Below are 23767 nucleotides of genomic sequence, written 5' to 3' on the forward strand. Positions count from 1 at the left end.
TTTGTAGGATGTTTCCATACCCTAGAGTTCGAGGTTTGAGAAGTGACACTTCACTACTCAAAATATCCTTAGAGGGTGAAACTTGTTAGAAGATAGACATAGGAACCCACTATAAGCAAGGGAGTATGAGGGCAGATGGGTGTGAATAGCCCTAGGGGTAGGGGAAACCCTAACCCTAGCTTGACAGAGGCTATATAAACAGTCTATGGGTCATTATCAAGTGTGAGATACAGTGTAACCAAGTTGCACCTTGAGCAACTTATTAAACAAGAATTTGTTCTTGTACTTTGAGCCTCTTTCTCCCTCTCGTGCACACATTCCAATGCTACAACTCTGCTTTCAAACATGGTATCAGATCCTCCTCTAATCCCCTCAGCTTCCTATACCCTCAACCTCACTAAGTGCATAAGATAGTCCATCATCTTCATCTTTTACCTCTTGCCTCCATAGCCAAACCAGACGCACCTCTGATGGAGGACTTGGGGAGGACAAAGGAGGCCATATCAACTCCTTGTTCCTTCTAAGAAACTCTTCCACATCTCAGGGCATAGCTACCTATCACCAAAGACCATGGAATAAGACACGCAGATGGATGGAATTACGCTCTGAGTCAAAACGGCGCAATTCTGGGCAGGCGACTACTTCATGCTTAAACACGGGTTGTAGGAGATGCATTGATGGTGGCTACCATAGGGCTTTTTTAGCCCCCCTAGTGGGCCATCTACTCCTAAGAGGGATCTTAGAAGCTCAACCTCTACTGGCTGCTACAAGCTAAATCCTAACTATGGGTCTCTGGCAGCCATAGCCAGGAGCTTCAAGCTTCATCCATTTTCAATTTTTTTTCAATGTTTGGTCATCAACAGTGATTTTAATCATTGATTCAACTCTTACAGAGTGTGTTATTAATCTAGGAATCTCATTTTAGAAGTTCCTCTACTCGAAGAGTCAACATCAAGCTCATTAAGATCGACATTTACCATCTCTAGCAACATCAGCTACAAATGAGTGCTTGTAAGCACTAAGGCACTTTGTTTAAATCATCATTGCTGCTAATACCTACACAATCTGAATGCTTTTATCAGGAAATGAAAACAACTAAGTGCTCTGCTTAAAATTGTAAGGCTATGTGTACAATTATAAACACATAGACCATCATACACTAGAAGTGTATTGCATATCTTGAGTGACTTTGTTTCAAGTATAGTGGTCAATGAAATCAAAAGGATGAGTGTCATTGTACTCTCCTCGGAATCATTAGCAACAAGCATTGAGATCATAGACCAACCTTGTCCAACACAAGCTTCATCCACTAAGCCATACCACAAGGAAGAGCCTGAAGTCCTGTCTAGGTTTACTTCATTAAAACCTAAAAAGACTATTAAACCTCGGAAGAAGATTGCACTAAGAAAGGACCACCACAATCATACCTTGAAATATTACATCTGTATGATTTTTAGCCTTTCTCCTCATTGCAACTTTGATTTCAATTGTTTGATTTGCTTCCGCATTCAGTGGAAAATTTGTAAGGGATTAGACACTGCCCTTGTCCTAACAAGTGGTAAGACCTTCCCAATGGCCACAACATATGCTGATGTCCGTTCTCAAATTTGAAAGTTTGATGGCAAAGATTTCCACCCATGGTAGGTACTTATAAAGTACAAAATGATGGAGAGAGGGTATTGGTCTCTCCTTCAAGGCATTAGAGTTGTAAACTCTACAAATCTGATTGATATAGAGGATGACCAATGTTCCCAAGCAATCATAATGCTACACTTAGATGAGTCCCTGATTCATCATGTTGATCAACTAAACATTGCTAAAGAAAAATGGGATGAGCTTGAAAAGCTCTATGGAGCCACTGGTAAAAATACTAAAATCTTCCTTAAATTTGAATTCTTTAGCTTGGAATATAGATCAGGAGAAGATTTGGGAAAATTCATCTCTCACATGAAGCCACTCATGGCATAGCTTTCCTCTGTACAAGCTCCAATACATGAAGAAGATGCTATTGCTATTCTCCTAAAAGCTGTAAAACAAGAGTTTCCTACTCTTGTAACCACTCTCACCAACATTCCAGATCCTACATTAGCAAGTACCCTTCAATCCTGTTTGGATGAAGAAAAGAGGAACCACAAAGAAAGCAACAATAGTCAGGCATCTTCAACTTCCTATGATCAAGTATTGGTATATACAGCTCTCACTAGATGTTCTTTCTGTAAGAAAAAAGGACATCTTGTAAACAACTGTTGGAATAAGTATCCCAAGAAAATGAAATGTAACAAATGCAAGAAGATAGAGCATATCACTAGTAAATGCCCCAACACTCCTGATGTACCCAAAGAATTGGTGGCCAACTATGCCTCCAATCCATCTAAAGATCAACTGTTTTGACTCTTTAAATCATCTACCTAAAACACTCTTGTAATCCTAATTTATAAAGGCATCCCAAGAAGGGGGGGGCGCAGGGGAGGGGGGGACATCTTACATGCCTTATAATCCAATTCCACCCTAGCATTGAGGGGGGGTGTTAGAAGATAGGCATAGGAACCCACTATAAGCAAGGGAGTATGAGGGCAGATGGGTGTGAATAGCCCTAGGGGTAGGGGAAACCCTAACCCTAGCTTGGGAGAGGCTATATAAATAGCCTATGGGTCACTATCAAGTGTGAGATAGAGTTGAGTTGAAAGCAAGTGAGAGGCTATAGATAAAATGAGTTGAGAACCAAGAAGGGGTTGTCTTTTCTTTCCAATAAAATGTTTGATGTGTGGGAGGGGAACCATCGCACAGTGGCTTGGATGGAGCTCATTACATAGAAATATAAAGATGATAAAGAATGGAATTTGAGGGTCTTTAGCACTGTTGTTGATCCAACTAGACTCAATGAAGTCTCCTTGCTTGTTGGCTTTCTTCGCATTAATGAGTAAGTTCCTCTCAAAACACAATGCACATGTGATCCTTCTCATTAAATGCATCTTCTTTTTTTTTGAAGCTTGAATGAGCATGCAGCCATAGTCACAAATCTGAAGGATACATGGGTCAACGATGCAAATATTTGTGAGTGTGACATTAAATCCTATTTGCGAGAGCAACTTGCTAATGTGGATAAAACCTTGGAAGCCAAAAAGAAGCTTGAATCAAAGACTTCACCCCCATGGTATCCGTTGGCTATAGAGGATTTGGCCCAGCTTGTATATTTGGGCTCTTTCTTGTTATGAGAGGATTAGAAAGTATGGTATGCAATGATTTCCCCAAAATTTTGTAGGTTGAGTTTCAAAAGGAAGTAAGGAACAAAGTAGCTGAAGTGACAAAAGGTCTAAGTGCAGAGGAGAGGGCTTTAAAAGAAAAGGAGATCTCCACTGAGTTGTGACAAAAGTACACTGATTGTATGCAAAAAGTATTGCAATGTTTGATTTGTTTAGAATTATTATTGTTGTGTTTGTCTCCTACTAATATGAAATGGTTTTGGTATATTTATTAGGTTTCGAATATTATTAATCCATCCCTTGGCAAGGAATGGAGAGAAACTTTGTTTTCTCTTCAATTTGATGGAGCAGACACCATTGTGGGTATTGAAAAGTTGAATTTGATAGCAATTTCTTTTGTCAGTGCAGAGAAAAAGATAACTTGGTTGAGATTGCTTGAGAGATCAAGATCTGTTTGCAATATCCATGGTATGCCATCAACAAACACAGAGTTCAAAGTGTAAGATTTTTTCACTTTTCTTGCTTTATCTCTATGCTTCATAGAAAAAAATTGTATTTGCTTTGCATGTTTTCGTGCCTTTCATTATTTCTATCATTGTAGGTGGTTGTCTAGGGAACTATTGCTAGACATGATAGAAAATAATGCACTTCGTTCTTTGGAGCAAGAGATAAGCATAGCAGCTACCACAGAGCATCCAATTAATTTTCCCAATGAGCCATCTCTTCATGTTTACTTTGCATCCATACGATAGAGGGCAGAAAACATATTTTTGGCAACATTAAGAAAACTGGTGCTAAAGAAAATTCCAAAAAAAAGAGGATCAACCTATTCAGTCCCATCTTGATGCAGCCGCTTGTTGGTTGCTCTATCGGTTGGTTTTCTATTTTAATGCCTTTTGTTTGACATTGCAGTGTGTAGTTTGTGTTGGCTTGGATAAATTATCTTTGAATATTCCAGGTATTTTTTTCACTTGAGAGACCTCAACCTGCTTGTTGATTTTCCCAAGGCTTCTAAAACATGGGTGGATATCACTAACAAAGAATCCACAATGTATGGGGAGAATATGATTGCTCTCTCACCATTTGAGATTGAGACATGCCCTTGGTGGATTGACATGCCCTCACCCCATGTATTGCCAAGTGAGAAATCTAAGTTTGAGGGATGGTAAAAATCAAAGGGAAAGGGTGCAAGTGGTGGTTGTCTGAGTCAACTCTCTTTCCTTAAGCTTTACTTTTCTAACAAAGAAGTGGTTTTGAAAGTGAACAAATAAGGGGCAAGGAAGTGCAAAAAGGAGTGAGCATGCTCAAAGAGGCAAGCAAGCTCAAATTAGTGAGACACAGAGTATATGTGACTTTTACTTATTTCACTTTGCATATTCATGTCTCGTGCAACTTAGAGAAGGCTAGCTCTCTATGTTGGATACTTTATATACCTTCCTTGTAAAATAAAGATTTATGTTTCTTTGTTTGTTTTGTTTTAGATCCTGAAATTTTTGTTGATGACAATTCACCACCACTCGATGTTGGTATGCATGGTAGCTTTCATTGTGGTATGCTTCTTTTTATGGATATACGCAAGTCGATTGTTTTGTATGTTATGCTTGTTGTTCATTCATTATACTTGCTGTGATTATTTAGGTCCATCCTCACATCCTAGACCACCATCCCAAAAAGAATTTGTGCCACTCTTGTCCATACAAGGGGGGGCTTCTTTGGATTGCTCTATCTTTTCATTTGGATGTGGAGATTATATTTCTATGGGTAAGGATTTTGCATCCTCTATTAGAAATGAGGATTATGCAAAGATCCATCCTGGAATCAATAAGTTGGGGGTGGAGTATAAGAAAAAGAAAAAAATGGTGGCATGGGCTACTGACTTTGTGCTCTTGGATCTTCCCATGGACTCTACGCATGGAAGAGACGATGTTCCATTGTGGAACAAGGTGTCGGAGGATCATATTTGGCATGGACTTGGAGTGGCAACAGCTTGTTTGGCGGACTCAGGATGGGTTGTTTGTCTTGCCTCCATTTTTGGTGATTCTTTGAGTCAGAAATATGTAAATAGGATTGTTAGGTACTTGTGAATAAGATTGTTAGGTAATTGTCAATGTTTAAAATGTATTTCTTTCTGTCAAGGGACTCTCCCTCATGGGTGGAGAAATATGCCCCGCGGTGTGAGTTGGAGATTGTGCATAGATTCATAGTTGAGGACTTAGCCTTCATGGATGAGGTTATGATTGAGGGTATTTCCATAGAGGTATTTGACATGTTTATTGTACACTTAGTTTTCTTGGTGCTTTGTTGTTCTTGATTAGTTTGTGACATGTCTCAATTTTTTGTCATTATTGTGCGACATATGGATGCCTTCTACTTTTACATGCTACGATGTCGAGGCTACATGGCCTCTTTACGTCTTCAGGAGAGTGCCACATTACGATATGATCATGGTGTGTAGTTCTCGTAGCATGTCATTCGTCACTATTTGCCAAATATTGCAAGGGTATTGGAGGTTGGCGAGGAGGCACATTTGAGATCATGTGTGCAGCGGAGTGTATGATTTGTGTAATGCTTTCTAGAGGCTCTTTGTCCTCCCAGAGGATTGGCTTTGGAGATGGGTAGTGGTACAGCCCCTTTGATGCGTGCATGCATCACATTTGGCCGTTGTAGTGGGAGCTCACGCTCAACTGCCAAGACCCACGGACCGGTTATTGTTTCAAGCATTTCAAGCAGCTCTCATGGCCGTCGATCCTCTCGAGGTGTAATGAGCTTATCTTGATGCCGAAATGAGTTTCCTCCTTTCTCGCACATGCTAGTAGCTCCACGATCCTAGATGCTAGCTCAAGCATCCTCAAGCCTCCTCCATCTCCAAGCTCCATCCACCATAGCCGTGCGCATGAGAAAAGAGAAGAGAAGAGACAAGAGGAGATGGTGAAGAGCTTCACCATCTTGATCCCTCAATCCCACACACTCACTCACTCACTCCCTCCTCACACTCCCATACTCTCTCTCTCAAGAGCACACACACAAGCAAGGTGAAGAGAAGAAGAGAAGAAGAGAGGACTCTTGTTAGCCACACACCAAAGAATGAGCTTCTCATTCACCTTTCAACTTTATATACAAAACCCTAAAATCCCATGGGCACCCATCTCTTTTTACATGATCGGCCATTGTGGCAAGGTCCCTTTTTCTAATTCCCTCTTCTTGCTTCATGCCCTAAGCCTATACCCATCTATTCTTTTACAAATGGCACAGAGGGAGCCTCGCGCTCTTTTACAAGAGTTTTTAGAGTTTTTTGAGGCACCTTTCATTTAAAATTGTGATTTTTCCTTAGCTTTAGGGGCCGCCTATACACCTTTGCTCTTTTTCCATCCTTTTTTCACTTTTTCCTTCATTTTTCCACCATCTCGAATTGAGGTTAGCATTACTCCCCTTCGAGATGGGTGCCAGTCCCATGGCACTTCTAGCTGTTTGTTGGGAAAGGGTAGGCAATTGGCAAGTTATTGGTCAGGTGATGGTAGGGCCACATGTGGACTTAGATACTTTGGAAGCTTTGGCAATGATACTTGACAAAGGAGCCAATCAGATGTCAAGTGGATGATGGGGCCTCTGAAGTTGGTAGTTTGTCGCATTTTGTAGTACCTGAAAGGAGAAGGTGCGATGCTCTACCTAAGGGGAGTGTCTACCTTACTATGTGGTGCATTGTGCTCGTGCTGGTGGAATGGGGAGTTGGGTTTAGGCCTCGGTGATGTCCCACACTTGAGGACCCCATTCGTGCAGTAGGGAGGTGCGGTGTGTGTAGCATAGGGTGATAGGTCTAACCATAGGCAAGTGTTACCTCCCTAGGTATGTCCTGCCCTTGATGTGCCCTAAGCATGAAGTGGGGGGTCAAAAAGGGGCTAGGGGGTTAGGAGTGGAGCCGGCCGACTGAAGCCACTAGAGACACCTAACTTGAGGACCCCTAGGTGCAGTGATCGTGTCCTGTGTGGTCCTAGTTGTGTCTTCATGTGAGTCTTTCTTTCCATGTCTTTTTCTTTTTGTAATGTGTTTTCTTGCCTTTCTTTCTTTCTTTTATTTTTATTTTCTTTTCTTTTTATTATTATTATTTTTTAAAATCTAGGTTAATAGCCAGTTTCTAACTTTCATCATCAGAGTGAGGTGGAGAAGGGGGCTGGATAGATTTGCTCAAAAACTGTTAGCTCTGCATGTATCCCTTTATATTCATGCGAACATGGAGTGAAGTGGTGGAGAGGAAGGGGTAGTTACATCGAGTGAACTAGCTATCGTTCATATCTTCAAGAAGAGCTAGGCAAAAAGAAGGTAGAACACTAGCTCTCATCATCAAGCGCATCATGGCACAGCTAGCGATGGCATTAGGATCAAAAAAGAGGGGTGGGAGGCCACGTTCTTATGGGGTAGGGTCCTGCTTAAGTAAGAGTTTAAGAAGCCTAAGGTAGTTACAAGTGATTATGAAGGCTGGATCAAGGCAAGAGGAAAAGTCGGCGAGGAAGCGGGTTATGGAAACGTCTAGGCTTTCAAAGGTACCATCACCTTCACTTTCAAAGGTGAAGGCGAGGAAGCGGGTTATGGAAACGTCTAGGCTTTCAAACGTCTAGGCACATTTAGGATTATAGATAATGGGGAAGTCATAGTATCCATGGAGGGTGCCATCAAAATCCACTCCTACCCTATTAGGGTATGCCATAAATGTAGGGTTGTTCCTTTTGTAGGGTAAGGTGTTGCAAAAGGCCATCCAGGCGAGCATGCTAATGTTGCATACCATCTCCTCCACATGGGCTGGAAGTTATATCCTTGTACACAAGGTGGCACTTCAAAGATCTTATTCTACCCAAAGTCTGCCTCTTCGGTCCCCCAGAGAGTGGGATTCTTTTCTCTCTCTTCCAGCCATTGTTAGCCTAGTCATCTTCCAATCGCAATCACTTCCTCCACTATTTTAAGTGGCATGACTCTCCTCAGGCTGTTGAACAGAAGCAAGCTAAAGGAGAAGGGTTTTTTGTCACTTTCCTCTCACTCCCACTATTAATTCAGCGTGGAAACCGGCTGGGAGGTCATTTGAGCATGGTGGTAGGGGTGCGGATGGTTGCATGACCTGGTTGCATGACCTGGTTGCATGACCGGCTTGGCTCTCATTTGTTTCCTGGCTTCTTCCACCAGTTTCTTTCTCCTTACCCCGAGGGTAGCTTGTCTTTCCACAGATGTGTCAATTGATGACTACTCTTGGGAATGTGGCGAGGGGGGTTATGGGATCACCTGTTCTTTAAAATCTACCCATATCAAATTGGAGTTCACCTTCATCCTTTTGTCAATCTACTTGTTGTGTTTCCTCTTCAAAGCCTAGTTGTGGGAGCTTTCGCTCAACTGCCAAGACCCACGGATCGCTTATTGTTTCAAGCGTTTCAAGCGAGCTTTAATGGCTATCTCTCACCTAGTCGACGCGCCGTCGATCCTACGAGTGTAGTGAGCTTACCTTGATGCTCGATCGAGTACCCTCCTCTCTCTTGCACTCCGATAGCTCCACGATCCTAGATGCTAGCACAAGCATCCTCAAGCCTCCTCCATCTCCAAGCTCCATCCTCCATAGCCGCGTGCGTAAGAGAAGATAAGGGAAGAGAAGAGAAGAAGAGGAGAGGATATGGTAAAGAGCTTCACCCTCTTGATCCGTCACCCTCACACACACTCACTCCCTCACACTCTCACACTCCCTCTCTCAAGAGCACACACAAGCAAGAAGGAGAGAAGAAGAGAAGAAGAAGAGAACTCCTTTTGCCACACACCAAAGAATGAGCTTCTCATTCATTTTTCAACTTTATATACAAAACCCTAAATCCTTTCCGGGCGGTCATCCCCTTTTCCTCTTTTACATGGCTGAAGGTAGCTTGGGCCCTCTTTCCCATTTCCCACCATTCTAATTTACCCTATTCCCACTAATGCATATACTTTGCACAGGAGCGAGCCTGGCACTCTTTTACACGGATTTTGGGGCGCTCCCATATTTTAATGGTATTTGAATGGTGCACATTTTCCTCTTTTATTGCCATGGCCCAACATCGAAGCCTCTTGAGGGTCGTGTCCGAATATTTGAACTTTTCAGGGATTGGTTGCCAGTCAAGGCGCCTTTTTTGCTCTTTTTCCTTCTTCCCAGTTTCCGCTCCTCTGTGCTGCAGTAACGTGGTTGGGTAACGTGGTCGGAAACACGGTAACATTACCCCCCTCCTAGCCAAGTGCCAGTCCCATGGCACTGCGGTGGGACAAGGGGGCATGTTAGGTCAGCTGGTAGGCGGAATAGGTAGGTGGGTGGTTAGGGATGATGACCCGGAGTGAGTCCGGCATATGGTAAGCTCCAAGGAGACACTCGGCATTTGTCACATGGTTGTAACGGGTCGTCTTGTGAGTAGGAGAAGCGCTTGAAGCAATGCAATGATGTTGTTGGGGGAATTTATTCTGGTAAAACCCCTTGAACTTGATTTGGCTTGAACCCGGTGGCTTTGATTGAAGATTTGTGCCTTGGATTTGAGGGTCCTCGGGCCGGTGGAATCAATAAGCTATCCGTGGATCTTGAGGTGTAGGGCATGGATCGTTAGACGATACAGTTCCAAGATCTATGCCAATGGCAGTCTCACCTTGAGCTGGTTCGATCATGGTGGCCATCAGCACCACGCGGGTGGCTGGAGGCCGGAATGCTTTGGTCCTTAAGGGGTTCCAAGGGTGACGGTCTTCTGCGGGTAGCCAGCCCCTGAGAGTCGATATAACCTATAAGAAAAGTTGTGCCCTCCCTAAGGGATGTGCTGCTTGTCGTGTACTGTGCTGTGCTCGTGGCAGTGGAAGTGGGAGATGGGTCTAACCTTGGGCAAGCCCTTGGTAACGTCCCACACTTGAGGACCCAGCTTGTGCTTCATTGGTGGTGTGGTGCGAGCCTTAGGGTGACAGGTCTGAAAGTCCTGCCCTTGATGTGCCTTAGGCGTGAAGTGGGGGAGGGGGCTAGGGAGATCCTTAGGTGCTTTTTTTTTTTTTTTTGAAGATGAGACATAGGCCCAAGTATCTTAGTCGGAATGAGGAGGAGAAGGTGGGTGGAGAGACTTGCTCAAAAATTGGCGACTCTGCATGTAATTCTTTAGATTCATGCGGACATGTAGGGAGGTAGTGGAGAGGAAGGGGTGGTTGCATCTAGTGAACTGGCTGTCGTTCATGTCCTCTAGGATAGGCAAAAAGAAGGGAGGAGGGTAGCCCTCATCATGAGACGAGCCATGGCACAATTATCTATAGCATTAGGGTCGAAGAATAGGGGAGGCATGCCACGCTCTTGTGGAGTCGAGTCCTGCTTAAGGAGTAGCCTAAGTAGCCTAAGATAGTTACAGGTGGTTATGAAGGCGGGGTCAGGACATGAGGAAAAGTCCGCAAGGAAGTGCATCATAGATTTGTCTAGGCTTTCTGCGGTAAAAAGAAGGGCGTTGTCGAAGGATGCTACAGTGGAGTTATAAATGACGGGGAAGTCATAGCACCCATGGAGGGTGGCATCAAAATCTATGCCTACCCTTCGAGGGTACGCCATATAAGTAGGGTCGTTTCGCTCGAACGGAAGGGTATTACAAAAAGCCATCTAGGCGAGCATGCTTATGTTGCATACTCGTCTCCTCCACAGGGGTTGGTCCCTATAGTTTTCTACAGTGTAGGGGATCTCAAAAACTTTATCGTGCCAGTAGTCGGCCGCTTCGGTGCCCCAAGAGGTTGGGGTCTTTTCCCATTCTTCTAGCCATCTCTTCCCTAGCCGGCCACCGACCGCGATCACCTCATCCATCACTTTGAGGGGCAGGACCCTCCGCAAACTGTTGGGTAGGAGAAAACTGAAGGAGAATGGTTCCTTTGCTAGTTCCTGCACCTCCCATACCACCAGTTTTGCATGGAATCCTGCCGGGAGATCATCTGGGCACGAAGGGAGAGGCGCAGATGGTAGCACGGCTAGTTTGGCTCTCAGCTTCTGTCTGGCCTCCTCCACCAGCTTTTTTTGCCTTTCTTTAGAGATGGCTTTTCTTTCTGTAGCTGGGTCTGCTTGTGGTGGATCTTGGGCCTGTGGCGAGGGGGGTTGCGGGACCACATCTTCCCTGAAGCGATTCACATCGATTTCCAGCTTGGCTTCTTCCCCCTGCCATTCTGCAAGTACTGCTTCTTCCTGGAGCCCAAGGGCATCTATTTCCTGGGGGGTCAGGCCGGCTCTCGTCAGGTATTTCCGCTGTTCCTCCAGACTCAGCCTCACCTCCACCGACAGTGGTGGCATCTGCAATCTAGTGTGTAGAGCTCTTCTCGCCATGTCAAGCTTCCTCTGTAGTGCTTCCAGCGACTCTCCTTGTGCTATGTGGGTGGCATCCAAGATGGTGTCGAGGAAGATCTTCTGTTGAGCACTGAAGGCCACTTGGGTTGCCTCTGCCTTGCTCTCCACAATGATTTTCTCTTTTTTTGTTAAAGCAAGGCGGCGCACCAGTGTCTTCACCTTCCTCTCATTATGCTTGGCCCACTCCTCTGCCCTCTTGTCATCACTTCCAGGCCTTCCCCTTGTCTCAAGGTCAACATCATGATTTTCTGTCCATAATCCTCTAGTTCCCTGACCAGCCTCTCTTGTTCTTGTCATTCATAGGTCAGCTGATCTGTTAGGCGCTTGAGCTCCTCCTTCTGCTCCTCCATTCCTCGTTGTCTTTCTTCGTCCCTAGCACTCAGCTCCTCCCTGAGTGCATCCACTTTAGCAGCTTTTGCAGCAAGCTCCTGGCACTACCCTATGAGAAGCTTGTGCCCTCTTTGCATGTTTACTAATTCTTGTGTCTCATCCTCGAGGAGCTGCCTCCAATGTTCCTCCTTCTCATCCCTAGCCTTTAGTTCCTGTTTTAGCTCTGCAATTTTGCGCTGCTGCAAGGCTACCATTCTTGTCTTGTCCAACTGGAAGGCGGCCATGGTTTCCTTCTCGACTGCCAACTTAGCCATGGTTGTTTTGTGTTCCTCCTTCGCTCTCTCCAACTAGGAGAGCAGCTCGATGATGTATTCATCGTAATTAGCCGGTGGAATCATCGCTGCGTGAATAGGCAAGGTGGAGGCTTCGACTTTTTGCTTTTTGGATTCCTGCTTGGACTCTGCATCTGCGGCTGGCCTTTTCTTTCCTGTGGCCGTAGTTTTCGTGCTCCGCCCCTGGCCCATTTCTTTGTTGATAAAATATTGCATCCACGCCACGAAACTCGACACATCAGCGCTAGTGGGGATGCTGGGGGTGACGGTGGTGACTTCCGCGGGAGGTACCAGGAGGGTAGGGATTGGATGAAGCGGGGCCTTGCCTTTGCCTTTGAAGACTTGGGGTGGCACGAATTCTGGCACCTGTGTGCTGGATCCAGGCCCCTCATCTCTGCATGGGCTTAGGTTCCTTAGTTCGTCCGCTCGACACTGTTGTTCGATGGACCGTCGTGTGGCCTCTGCCAGGTCCTCCTCTTCTTTCCTTCGCAACTCCTCCTCTTCTTCCTCCGCTTTCCTCTTTCTTTCCTCCTGCCTTTTCTTTTGCTCCTCCTGCTTTTTCCCTTTTTGTTCTTTTTCCCTCCTTTTCTCTGCTTCAGCTTCTTGTTTGGACGCCTCCTTGGCTTTCTGCAACTCCTCTCTTTCCCTCTGCTCCTCCTGCTTTTTCATCCTTTCTCTCTCTTTTGCTTCTTTCAGGGACTCCTTCTTTGCCCTTTCCAAGCCCTCTCTTTCTTTCTTCCTCCCTTCATCACCCTTTTTCTTCCCTTGCGCTGCTTTTTTCTTCGTTGTCCAGATTGCCCTCTTACTAGTTGGTCCTTCCCCTTCTTCTTCTGTTTCTATTCTGTCGGTGGACCTGTCCTTGTCCTGTCGAGGGGGCGACTTCTCTGGCGTTTCTCCTTCTCCCTCCTCAAGCTCTTGTGCTACCTTTACTGCCTCCTGAATTAGTGCAGTTAAGACTCCTCCGTAGCCGATGAAAGAGGCCTTGGAGGAGGCTTTCTTCCTTTCTGTTACCTTAGAAGTAGGAGAATCTGCTCCTGTTGGTGCACTTCCCAGGGCTAGTGCTTTGGCTGCTTGATCGATAGTCTTCCGCATGTAGCCATTCCAATCCACCTCATCTAGAGTGTGGGCTGCTAAATTCTCCAGCATGGGCACACTAATCCGATTCATTAAGGAGTTGTATCGTTGGCTGGAGAAGAGCACGTGCACCAACTTGGCCTGCAGCCTGGTGTCAGTGTCGGGGATGTCTTGGATGCTTATGCCATTGTTTGTAAGTACCTCTTCCTTCTTCATTTTTAGAAAGGCATAAACATCCCTTTTTTTTTTGCCTTTCTGTCCTAGGTGCCAATCCCAGAGCTTTTTGCACACGACTGGGTCCAATCGGACCGATACCTTCTTTGCGCCCTCTCCTCGGCCTATTGTTACAATGCCCGCTTCCTAGTCCGAATTGTATGTCCTAAGGAATTCCATGCATTTGAAGTGATCATGCTATTGTGAGAATTTTTCAATATATTTTGTCAGGTTGCACTATTCCACCACCCTTCTGGCTACCTCCTCCTTCGCCACCATGACTCCGATGTTGTGGATGTTTCGGAACTTCAGCTGGCCGAAGGTGCAATTTTCCAATTGGATGCAATATAGCTCCCTTTCATCGTTAGTGAATGGGAGCCGATGGGGCGGTCTTGCTGTGACATTTTTTGCTCCTGCCACAATTCATAACTTCCGTTAATGTTTTCCATATAGCACTTTGCTGTTTTTAAACTCTTAACTAAATTTTTGGAAGCCATTTTTTCCATACTAATGCTTATGTCTTTCACTACTTTTACTTTACCATACCCCCCTTTTTATTCATTTCCTATCTGATTCCCTCCACCATATTTCCCACTTTTCTTTTCACCGGGTTTTTGCATGTACATACCACCTTTCTTCCGGCTGAGAGAAGAATCCTTCCTAGGATTGGGAGTTAAAGGGTGGTGTTGGTGCTGTTGGGGTAGGAATTTAAGTTTGAAGAAGCCACGTGTAGAATCATGGGTTGTATTCCAGTTGCACATGACAATCGAGAGCGGCCGGTTGGATAGAGACCTCGGAGATGTAGGTCAAGACATCATGAAAGCGATCCCCAGTATTAAGGCGGCTGGCGACATGTAATTCCTCTTTGGTGAGGAGTTGGTCAATATAGGGGTGGGCGAGCACATGGTCATCCAATTGCTCATTGCGGGTGATGGCCAAAACCCTAAACGAGATGGGTGCCACATAAGTGGGGTCGTATTCAATGGTTTTAATTGCCCTGCGTTGCTCAGGATTGGTCATTATTCGGCAACCTTTTTTCTCCCATTGGATTCGTAGAGCAAACCACTGCTGTAAGAACATGGAGGGCGAGCTTGCCATCTGCATGAGCTCGTGCATCTCGTGTTCAGGAACAGAACGGGGAGGCTTTCGATATGAAGTGACTAGGCGTCTGAGCTCCACTTGCTCCTTTGAGATTTCATCGTTAGCTATGAGTTCTGCAGCAATCTTGGGGGATTTAGTAGTTATAAGTTCGTATTCCTCCCATGTGCATGGTAATGCACGAACCTACGAAGCAAGGCTTCTGTCAAGGAGGCCTAGGTCTAGTCTCTGATAGCTTCTAGCGAATGTGGTGAAAGTGTCGTCCAACATCTTGATGCAGGTTATTAAGTCATCCCTAGAGGTCGCGGTAAGGTGGTTAGCCAAGGAGAGGAAAGGTCGGACCGCATACGAGGGTCTAAGACCTGCGGGTGGGGATGGTGCAACTAGACTGGACAGTGGTGACTCCTTCCGTGGTGTCACAGGTTGGGCTTTGTACGTAGAAGCACATTGAGGTGCTGCAGGAAGCTCTGGGGCCTGGGGGTTGGGCTAGGTTCTGAGTGAGCAGTCATAGGGCTTTTTAAGCCCTCTGGATTAAGCAAGTTTAAGTCTTGTGTCATTTGCTTTGGTTGATAGATGAGTTGAGGCTTACTAGCCATTGCTGGCAATGGCATGCTGATTATGTGCTAGTTACCCCGTGTGCAAGCCTTCCTTTCTAGGGAGATATCACTTGTAGATGAGCTTTTTAGCCGGCCATTTTTAGGCACCCAAATCCAGGGGTTGCTCTCGTAGTATCCTTGTGTCCGCAAGAGATCCTTACGAATCCATCGCAGCATGGTTGTTTGTCTATGGCAATAGCATCTATACTGCCTCCTAGGTCGGAACGGCTGACATTTCTGGTGGTTAGGGTCCCATTTAGGTGGTGTACCCGAATGCAGTTCCTATCGTTTTGGTACCCACATAAGTCTGGGCTCCTTGGCCTTGTGAGCATTCTTGGTGGATTTGGGCCTTGGGTTGAGTGCGTGGCACGAAGCCACAGGTTTCACCCATTTAGACTTGGTCTGGGGCATGGTGCTAGGGGTTTCTACCGGTGGCATCGTGATGGTGGAGGAATCATGACAGCCCTTGCTGAAGGTCATTACTATACGGGTGCTGCCGATGGCAAGATGAATGCGGTTTAGGTTGTAATCCACATTATAGTGCGTTAGCTTCTTGAAGGTGTGACCCAATAGTGACACATTACCGGCTTCTTTAGTGTTAGGCAACACATGGAAGAAGGCTGGTAAACTTTCAGTCTTGATGGAAACAAGTGCCTTGCACTTCCCCAGGAGTGAATAGGCAGCACCCCCAAACGGGGTGAGGTTGGCATTAGTGGGCTATAGCGTTGGTTGACCAATGCGTGTCCAATGGTCGTGTATCAAGATGTTGTAGTCGGCCCCTTCATCAATCAAGGTGTCGAAAGAATACACCGCGCCTGTTGTGACTGTGATTCATAGATACACCGATGCTACTGCTTCCTTGTCCTAATCCGTAAGATCGGTTACAGTTGCCATTCGGACGTTCAACGGGGCTTCTAGCATGGGTGGCTCATGTAATGGATGGGAAGGAGGATAGTACTTCTTTACGCGGCTGCCGTTAAAAAAGCCTACTCCTTCACCGTCAAGTGTCTCCAATTCAACATTCCCGGTTCTACCAATCATGCATACTCTAAAAGGGCCTAGTCCTCGGAACTTCATCTTCTATTTGTGTCCTTTCACTGAGTATAGCAGAACAAGATCTCCTTGTTCAAAGTCTCGTTGCTTGACATGCTTGTCAAACCACATCTTTCATTGAGCCTTCTCGTAGATGAGCACGTGGGTGGCTAAAAGACGAGTCTCTGACAGGCGTTCCAGCTCGGTCAGGCATTGTGTCCATGCTTCCTTCCCTTCCCATCGTTCTTGGAGTGCTATTCTCAGGCTAGGGACAAAGAATTCTACCGGTAGAATTGCTTCAGTCCCATAGGTCAACCTAAAGGGGGTTTGACCGATGGTTGTTTTATAAGCTGTGTGGTAGGCCCACAAGGCTGCCATCAACTTGTTGTCCCAGTCGCTTCTCGAGGAGGCTGAGACCACCTTAGTCAAGATGTTAATAAGAATCTTGTTAGTCGATTCTACCTGGCCATTAGCCTGAGGGTAGTATGGCGAGGATTTGCGATGGATGATAAGAAAGGTGGATAAGAGATGTGCTATCACTTCATTGATGAAGTGTGTGCCTTGGTCGCTAACGAGTTCGATGGGGCAACCAAAGCGAGAGATCACTTGTTCCCATAAGAACTTGGCAGTCATTCTAGCGTCGTTTTTTCGTGTTGCTCTTGCCTCTACCCATTTCGTGAGGTAATCCGTGGCCACTATGATGTACTTGGCTTTCTTGCGAGTACTGCGCTACGGGGCTTATTGGTCCTATGAAGTCAATTCCCCATTTTTCGAAGGGTTAGTGAGAAATAATTGGGGTTAACTCCATTTGATCCTTACGAATCGAAACTTTTGCCCGCTGGCACTTGTCACAATGCTTGACAAATCGCTTGGCGTCACGGAAAAGTGTGGGCCACCATAGTTGGGACTGCAACACCTTCCGTGCTGTTGTGTCTCCGCTAAAGTGTCCCGCTGCAATGCTGCTGTGCGCTTCTGAGAGCACATCGTGCATCTCATGTCCACACACACACCTTCGTAGCAATCCATCTTGCTCCAACCTATAGAGTTGACCTGCAATCAGCTAGTAAGGCTGGAGCTTCAATAGCAAGTGCCTAAGTCGTGCCTTTTCTATTAGTCGCTCAGGTAGTTTGTGCTCGAGCACTTGGACTATGTCATCTCCCCAGTATGGCGTCAGATCATCCTTAAATAGGTCTCTCTCTCTGGACAGGTGGAATAAGTGGGCGTCAGGTAACTCGTCCCTGATGCCTTGTCCAGCTGCTTCTCCTGTGGGTATACGGGACATGTGATCAGCCATGTAATGTTGTTTTCCCTTTCGTACCACCACAGAGAACTCGAACTCTAGGAGCAGGAGGAGCCATCGAGCTATGCGTCCTGTAGCACAAGGTTTGTTTACCAAGTAGAGCAGGGCCTGATGGTCCACGAAGAAAATGAAAGGTGTGGCCAGTAGATAGTGCCGGAATTTCTTCACGGCAAACACCATGGCTAGTCCCTCCCTTTCTATTGTTGAATAATTCATCTCCGTCTCAGTGAGTTTCCTACTAACGAAGCTCATTGGGTAGTCCAAGTTATGCTCACCCGGTTGGCACAACTGCTCCTACGGCAAACTTAGAGGCGTCAATGTGTACGTGGAAGGTAGTGGTCCAATCCGGGGCTCGCAGAATCGGTGCCATCATTAGAGCCTTTTTCAATTGTTCGTACGCCCGTTGGCATGCTTCGATCCCCTCGAAGATGATTAGTAGCTTGTACAATGGCCTAGCGATCAGCGCGTAGTTCAGTACAAACCGCCGATAGTATCCTATGTGACCTAAGAAGCATTGAACTCCCTTGTAATTACTTGGGGGTGGAAGGTCAACGATAACCCTGACCTTCAAGAAGTCCGTGGCAATGTCGTTCTTTGACACCACGTGTCCTAAGATGCATCCGTGCTTCACCCAAAACTAACATTTCAAGGGGTTCAGGGAGAGACGATATAAGCGACACCGTTCAAAGACCGTGCGGAGTTTGTCTAGATGTTCAATCCAGGTCGAATGGACACACAGATCATCAACAAAGATCTCCAACTCCTTGCAAAGCATGTCCTTGAATATGGTGCACATAAGGCATTGAAAGGTGGCGGGGGCATTGGTTAACCCAAAGGGCATGACTACCTAAGCAAAGACGCCCCACTCAGTGGCAAAGGTGGTCTTGTGCGTGTCTACAGGATGCACTTGCACTTGGTTGTACCCCGAGAAGCCATCCAGGAAATTGTAGGCTTCCTTACCTGCCACCCTCTCAAGCATGTGCTCAGTGTACGGCAAGGGGTAGTTCTCTCTCTTTGTAGCAGTGTTCACCTTCTTGTAGTTGACGCACACTCGAATCTTGCCGTTTTTCTTCATCACAATGACTGACACCCAATCTGTGTGCTCAATTTCGTAAATGAATCCAGCTCTCATCAGCTTGTCGATTTCCTCCTTGACAGCATGAGCATGCTTTGGATTCATGGGGTACGGTCGCTGCTTGACTAGCGTTGCATCCGACGTCATGGGTATGTTGTGAGTCACAACACTCGGATCTACCCCTCGTAGCTCATCTAAGGACCAAGCAAATACGTCTATGTACTCCCGCGAAAGAGCGACGAGACTGAACTCCTCTTCTGTAGTCAAGTCCTCGGCAATGAACACCGGTTGGGGTACTTCCCCATCCAGGGCTAGGTTTACCTCCTTGACCTTGGCTGGCCCTTTGATTGGTTCGCTTGTTTGCCCTTGGCGCTTGGCACCTAGCAGAACCACTACCCTATCCCCTTTTTTGAATTTAGTGAAGCATTTAGGGAGGTCTTGCGGCTTTCTATGTTCCTCTGATCGTACATCCTTGGGGTGCTTTGCCTCATCCTGCCACAACCGTCTGCGCCTCAGGTGGACAGGTAAGTCCCCCTTGGTGCGTCTGGTCATGGGTGGCCTAGGGATTTCTGGGTCGCTATCAGAAGTAACTTCCGATTCAGAGTTAAACCCCCCATTTTCACTAGAAGAGGTGGTCTCCCCTGGTGGCCGTAGTTCAGATGGCGATTCAGTTCTAAGCATTGATGTCGTTGCTAGTTGGGCTAGGCCGGCTTGCTCAAGGTCTACGGCTCCTATACATTCCAACCAAGCATGATCACATTTCATACACATGACTCCTTGGTCCATTCTAAGGGCCTATTTTTTCTGCGGCTTGGTGTCTGCCCGTATCTGCTCAATTTCTCGTCCTTCAGTGTCGTACTCTCGCTTTTATCACCAAAGGATTGGCAGTCTTCGTATTCATCACAGGAATCTTTATCGCTCGACTGCTCATCGTCTCCCAAGGCTTACTCTGCCTCGTCTCGCTGGTCAGGGACCAAGGCCCAGTTATACATGAGGTTCAGCTTGTGCACCCTAGTCCACTTCCACTTCGACTCCTCCAAGAGGTCCTGAAGCGGCTTGAAGTTGCCGGCTAAGTTGCCTACTATCCGGTTTGTTAGGTACTCCAGTATTGCCTGGAGTTCCCTTTTGTTGGAAGGCACTTGGAAGGTAACAGGCTCAGGTCCTCCATGGGGGCTTGCTACCATCATGTAGAGTGGCGTAGGAAGTGTTTCGTTTGCCTTGCCGACCATTTCGATGGCTTGCTCCTATGCCTCCTGGTCGGAGAATGGTAGGTCAATTATAGCGAGGACGTGCATCCAATCCCGCTCATCCTCCGGGTATGGGATATACTTGGTCAAGGACTCATAGGGCTGCCTGACCTGAGTGTTCCCTTTGAGCATAGCAAAGATGGCGTCCAGGTCGACTAGTGAGGTCTTCCAAGTGTCCATTTCTATTCGTACAGTGTTAGTTCTATTGCCAAGGAAGATCAAGCCGTTACCCCAATCTTCGATGACTCTAGCGTTGCACATCCAGGGTCGGCCTAATAGGACATCGTAGTCCACTCCCTTCATGACTATAAAGTCAACGGAGAACTGGACTCCTGCTATCTTCACTGGCCAATTTTTCAGGACCCCGAATGGTTTCACTCTCATACCATTTGCTAGCGTGACGTTAAACCTAGCAGCCTCAACAGGTGGGTTTCCCCAGTTTGCAGCACCGAATGGCTAAGCACACTAACCCCGGCTCCCGTGTCTACGATTCCCTTCCTTGTTGCATCACCCAGGGCTAGGAACCGCAGGACTGCGTGCATCTCAGAGCCTTCCCAAAAGGTGTTGACGTGCAAAGATTTAGGTACAGAGTGCAGCGTGAGGCTGGGCAATTGTGTTTCTGCATCCTGGTCTTGAGGGTCTACCGTGACCTGCTCTTGTGAGCCCTCACCCCACTGCCTAAGGTCTTGCCATAGGATAGGGTGTTGCTTAAGTAGAACTCCCATGCCAAATGTTATAGGGGTGGTCACTAGTGTGGTCAGGAGATTGCTAAATACTCGTCCCTCCTTTAACCTAGACTGTCCGGGCCAACGGCCGTGGCTGATCTGCGGCTCTGTTGCGTCTAGGCTTGGTCTTAGTGGCACTGTTTGTGGCATAGTAGCCTCGGCCGACTTAGGTTGAGGCAGTGACATTGGCATGCTTATGCTAGAGAGATCTTCGATCTCATCCTCCTTGATGGGTTCCGCATCTTTGAGGTGCTATTGAGCCTCCCTCACCCATTCCTTCACCTTTTCTATGACCTCCAATTGTCGCTTGGGGTGCGGGTATTCCCCTATCTTAGCACTTCCCTTTTCGATGTCTTAGGGATTGAAGTCTCTGCCTCTGCGTCTGAGACCTTCTTCCCAGCAGTTAAAGTCGTAGCACTCTTGGTCTTCAATACGACCTTAGCATTCGACCTCTTCTTTTCCCGCCTGCAGCTTTTCTTCCCTATTGAGGCTACGTCCAAGTTGCTAGGTCCTGGCAAAGAGATGTCGGCCTGCTTGGTTTGGGCTCGGGTCATAACTCGTAAGGGAATAGGTGTGGCCTCCCCATCGGGGTTTTCGACACAAAATAGCTCTAATGGGATGGATGGCAAATTAGCTGCGCTAGAGGGCGGCTTCCGCTTTGGGCAATCAACGAAAAGATGGGTGATTCCGCACTCTGCACACCTTTGATCAACCTTGTCTCTGTTTTGCTACTCTCTTTCAAGGCAACGTGATGAGACATGACCGGGGTGTCCGCAAGTCCAATAAGTGACTGGATTTTGTGGCTGCCCTCCTAGGCCTCTACCCCGTCCTCTTCCCAACGCCATCATCGGCACGGGTCGATAATCCATGAGGACTGCATTACCCTCATTGTCATGCAAGACGTAAGGGTATATGTAGGTCTCTTCATCATTTGGCTCCTCCACGTAATGAACTGGAGTGTCACTTGGTGGGTGGGTCACATAAGGACCAGGCGGTCTAGGAATGCCTATGGGATTTATATCCATTCTAGGGATGGCGGGTTTCATATCGTTAGGCGCGGGTAGAGCTAATGGGGCTCCCCTTCCGAAGAATGGCTGCGGCCTATTAGCTAGATAAGGCTGGCCGTAGGGTTGCGAGTATGGAAACCTTCTTGGTAGTCTGCATTGTGCAGCATCGTGGCCAAACCTCCCACAGTTGGCACAAGGTCTTGACCTAGGGTCTTGACACTCGGCCAACAAGTGGGTTCCTCCACAGTACACGCACTGGATGTGCGGGTGCATTGGTCATCTCAGCATGTCCTATATCTTGGTTAATTCCATCTTGACCTCCGCCAGGCCTTGGTCTGTCTCGGTGGCCTTCCCCTTATCTTGGGGTGATGGGTTCATCCGCTCACTAGAGGCTAGCATTCTCTCTAAACTCCCTGGGTTGGTTTCTTCTAGATTTGAGCTCCTAGAGCTCCGCTCTTTCAGCTGGTCATCGACTCTGATAGCTTCCTCAAAAACGCTAGCCACCACGTCTCGCTGCAAGCTTGAGTTGCCTGCCAGTGCCTTATATAACTCCTCATCTCGAATTCCGCTGATGAATACAATCGATACTGCCCTGTCAGTCGGTCGCTCGCCTAAGGGGATTCTTTTAAAGAGGCTTCTCACGTGGGTCACATAGTCGCGGATGCCCTTTTTCTCCTTTTGTTTGACATTCATCAAGCGCACTAGCAGGTTGTCGAAGTACCCGGGCTCGAAAAACCTCTTGACGAAGAGATCCTTGAGGTTGTTGAAGTTGGCTCATTCTATGGCATCCAGGCTTGTATACCACGTCCTACCCTTATCGCTTAAGCAAAGTCCGAATGCTTGCGAACGTTGAGTCTAGTCGTTGAGGCCATTGGCTTCGCAGACTTGCTCAAACTGCTCGACAAAGCTGTACGGATCATCATGTGGCTGGTACTTGTTGAGTTGCTTGGCGACAATCGGTATCTTGGCCTGGCTCTTTGAGCCCTGGTTTGCCCCTAACCCTGCAAGCAGCGACGCCACTAGTGCAATGGCACTTTGCTCTTCTGCGGTGTTATCAAGCATCCGTTTCATGAGGAGCTCGCTCAGCGTCAAGTCTCCCTCTAGAGCTCTTTCCTGGTCCTCGGTTCCGGCTAGCCAAGTTTAGCACTCGCTGCACCTCATGCAGCTCCATGCTTTGCCTTAGGCTCCTGGCTTGTTGATCCCTATTATACTCGGCTATGCCTTGCAATGCCTTGTGGGCTAGCCTTCTCTCCTCCTCTAGGTCTGCAATGATTGCATCTGCCGTTCTGCCACGGTGCTTGTACCGGGCATGCGCATCGTAACTGCTCACCATCTGCTGTATAGCATCTGGGAATGCGCTCACATCAAGCTCCTCGATAAACCGATGGTCTGAGCCTTCCTCCGTCATGGTTGGATTCTTGTGCCTCGATGTGCTGTCGATCAGGTTAACTAGTCGTGATAGGTCCTTGTTGTTGGGGCTCCTCGCTTGGTTCTCTTCTACACTTTGTGTGTCTGTCTACGCCCTAGGTCCTCTCCTATTGGTGGGTTCCTTGAGCGATTTATCTGAGTGAGTTCCCTTAATTATTGAATACAATTCTTAATTTACCGCCACTCGGTGAGTGTGTTGTTCCTCGTGCACTTGTGCCCAATCAGGCTTTCAGTTTCCTTAAGTGTACTTCAAGTGCAAAATTCAATGTGAGTGTAGCAAGCAATTCCTCGATGCCCCACTCACTCCCGCTCGTTTCTGGCCTGATAGGCTTGTAGGTCCATTTTCCGGCCGTTTAGTCAGGGTTTAGGGTTCCTTGTTTGTTTCCTTGTTCACTTCTAATCAATCAGGTCTTTGTGGTTCAGCGGCTTGTGTTCTAGTCTGTGGATCCCTCAACTGTCTACCGCCCACCGCTAAGCGGCTGTGTACTACAATTTCTCTTATCTCGGGTGCCAAAATCAAGTTCTGAACGCCCGAAGGGTTTCGACAAGTTGCGCTAATGCGTGTTTGCCAGTCCGGTCAAATTTCTGATAACTTTGACAAAAAGCTGCATTCGGACCAAGTGGTCCGAATTGCAGGGTCCGAGTGGGTCACTCGGATGGGCCGAATGGCATGGGGTCAAGGGCCAAATCTCCAAATCTGGCTCGGACAATTTTTACTCGGACGGGCTGAATGGCCGGTTTGACCTATTCGGACAAGCTAATT

At 47.0% G+C, this 23767-nt stretch overlaps 2 pseudogenes; both read left to right on the forward strand.

Moving 5' to 3' along the window:
* The first annotated feature begins 3385 nt into the window (after positions 1-3385).
* On the forward strand, positions 3386-4048 carry LOC148039552 (uncharacterized; annotated as a pseudogene).
* A 204-nt stretch (positions 4049-4252) lies between these two features.
* LOC148039553 (uncharacterized) lies at positions 4253-5658 on the forward strand (annotated as a pseudogene).
* Positions 5659-23767: the final 18109 nt, after the last annotated feature.

The sequence above is a fragment of the Lygodium microphyllum genome, chromosome 2 (assembly GCF_053477565.2).
Source record: "Lygodium microphyllum isolate KBCC chromosome 2, Lygodium_microphyllum_v1.1.10, whole genome shotgun sequence".
NCBI classification, from domain to species: domain Eukaryota; kingdom Viridiplantae; phylum Streptophyta; class Polypodiopsida; order Schizaeales; family Lygodiaceae; genus Lygodium; species Lygodium microphyllum.